A 3,012-nucleotide genomic window follows, 5' to 3' on the forward strand; every position below is an offset into this window, starting at 1 on the left:
GTGTATATGGTGTAGAGATGTGCCTGTATATAGTGTAGAGATGTGTGTGTGTGTGTGTGTGTGTGTGTATATATAGTGTAGAGATGTGTGTGTGTGTGTGTATATAGTGTAGAGATGTGTGTGTATAGTGTAGCGGTGTGTGTATGTGTGTGTGTGTGTGTGTGTGTGTGTGTGTGTAGTACATAGTGTAGAGATGTGTGTGTTTATATAGTGTAGAGATGTGTGTGTATACAGTGTAGAGAGGTGTGTGTGTGTGTGTGTGTGTATACAGTGTAGAGATGTATGTATATAGAATATAGTGTAGAGATGTATGTATATAGTATATAGTGTAGAGATGTGTGTGTATAGTGTATAGTATACAGTGTAGAGATGTGTGTGTATATAGTGTAGAGCTGGGTGTGTGTATAGTATATACTGTAGAGATGTGTGTGTATGTAGTATACAGTGCAGAGATGTGTGTATAGTATACAGTGTAGAGATGTGTGTGTATACAGTGTAGAGACGTGTGTGTGTGTGTATATAATATAGTGTAGAGCAGTGTATATAGTGTAGAGACGTGTGCATATACTATATAGTGTAGAGCAGTGTATATAGTATATAGTGTAGAGACGTGTGCATATAGTATATAGTGTAGAGACATGTGTGCATATAGTGTAGAGCAGTGTATATAGTATATAGTGTAGAGCAGTGTATATAGTGTAGAGCAGTGTATATAGTATACAGTGTAGAGATGTGTGTGTATATAGTGTAGATGTACATGACACGCCTCCTCCACCGTCTGACTCCTCCCACACATGTGACTGATCACATGATCATGACATCGTGAAAGGTCCTTTATCCCAGTAGAGGGAGCAGGTAGTGATGGGTTAGTGGTAAGTATTAGTGTGACTTGTATTATTTACTGTACACAATGTAACAATACATCTCTATGTATAGTGTGTTGTATATAATGTTAGTATGATGTGTGTGTATGTATGTATATAGTGTATATATAATCAGTATGTTGTATACAGGGCATTAGGATAGATGGCGCCCCGTGCAAAATTATCTTTCGGCGCCCCACCCCATCATAAAAAAATGGCCCAAATAAAAAGTATAATGCCCCCCCACAGTATATTGCCCTATATAGTGCCCCTACACAGTATAATGCCCCTTTAGTGTCCCCCATACAGTATAATAATATATTATAACCCCTTCAAGGACACAATATTTTGTCCTCTAATTGTGCCCGCACAGTATTATGCCCCCTGTAGTACCCCTATACAGTTTTATGCCCCCTGTAGTACCCCCATACAGTATAATGCCCGCTCCCCTGGCTGCCACACACAGCCCCCCCTTGTAGATAGTGCCCCATGTAGATAGAGCCATAATCGCCCACCTCCCCCTTGTAGATTGTGCCATACAGCCCCCCACAAAATAAATTGTACTCACCTAGGCCCCATTCCTACAACGAACTGAGCTGCTCCACGACGGGATCCTTGCCTAGGCCGACATGATCCTGTCACCTAATACAGAGCTGCCCGACCTTTTCGGACTCGAGGCAGCACTGGGGAAAAAAAATTTCCTCAGGGCACCCCTACCAAAAATTGTTTCGAGAAAGACGAAAAAAAACGGCTAAAAACAACCTCTACACCCTTAGGGCTTATTTAGACGAATGTGTAAAAAGTCCGTGAAACGCGCGTGATTTTCACGCGTCTTGAGAGGACCAATATTAGTCTATGGGGCCGTGCAGACAGTCCGTGATTTTCACGCAGCATATGTCCGCTGCGTGAAACGCACGACATTTCCTATATTTGTGCGTTTCTCGCGCATCACGCACCCATTGAAGTCAATGGGTGCGTGAAAATCACGCGCATCACACGGAAGCACTTCCGTGTGACGCGCGTGATTCGCGCAAGTGCAGTAAAAAGTATGATTGAAAACAGAAAAGCACCACGTGCTACAAACATACAAATGGAGTGTCATAATGATGGCGCTGCGCGAAAATCACGCAGCTACACATCATATGGTGATGACACACGGAGCTGTTAAGTGCCTTTTGCGTGCGTAAAACACTGCGTTTTTTGCGCGTGCAAAACGCACACGCTTTTGTAAATCCAGCCTTAGGGTATGTTCACACAGCGTTTTTTGTAAGGCAAAAAAAAATCTGCCTCAAAATTCCTTCAGGAACTGACAGCGTTGTTTGAACTTTTTTTGGGCGTTTCTTCTTAAGCCGTTGAAGCGAATGCAAAAGATGCAGGGAAAAAAGCACCAAACGAGCGAAGCAGGAATTTACTGCCTCCTATTAATTTAATTTGGAGGTCAGAGGTGGAAACGACTTGAAGACCATCAGCCCCCAACTCACAGTAATGACCATCAGCCCCCCACTCACAGTGATGACCATCAGCCCCTAACTCACAGTAATGACCATCAGCCCCTAACTCACAGTGATGACCATCAGCCCCTAACTCACAGTAATGACCATCAGCCCCTAACTCACAGTAATGACCATCAGCCCCTAACTCACAGTAATGACCATCAGCCCCTAACTCACAGTGATGACCATCAGCCCCTAACTCACAGTAATGACCATCAGCCCCCACTCACAGTGATGACCATCAGCTCCTAACTCACAGTAATGACCATCAGCACCTAACTCACAGTGATGACCATCAGCCCCTAACTCACAGTGATGACCAGCCCCCCACTCACAGTGATGACCATCAGCCCCCCACACACAGTGATGACCATCAGCCCCCCACTCAAAGTGATGACCATCAGCCCCTAACTCACAGTAATGACCATCAGCCCCCCACTCACAGTGATGACCATCAGCCCCTAACTCACAGTAATGACCATCAGCCCCTAACTCACAGTGATGACCATCAGCCCCTAACTCACAGTAATGACCATCAGCCCCTAACTCACAGTAATGACCATCAGCCCCTAACTCACAGTAATGACCATCAGCCCCTAACTCACAGTGATGACCATCAGCCCCTAACTCACAGTAATGACCATCAGCCCCCCACT

At 44.7% G+C, this 3,012-nt stretch overlaps 1 protein-coding gene across 1 annotated transcript in view; it reads left to right on the forward strand.

The window, feature by feature from the left end:
- Positions 1-803: 803 nt before the first annotated feature.
- The window catches only part of LOC142663008 (uncharacterized), a 75,535-nt gene continuing 73,326 nt past the window's right edge, over positions 804-3,012 (forward strand). The window contains 1 exon segment of the mRNA XM_075841302.1: positions 804-872. The gene's annotated coding sequence lies outside the window, so the exon portion shown is untranslated.

The sequence above is a fragment of the Rhinoderma darwinii genome, chromosome 11 (assembly GCF_050947455.1).
Source record: "Rhinoderma darwinii isolate aRhiDar2 chromosome 11, aRhiDar2.hap1, whole genome shotgun sequence".
NCBI lineage: Eukaryota > Metazoa > Chordata > Amphibia > Anura > Rhinodermatidae > Rhinoderma > Rhinoderma darwinii.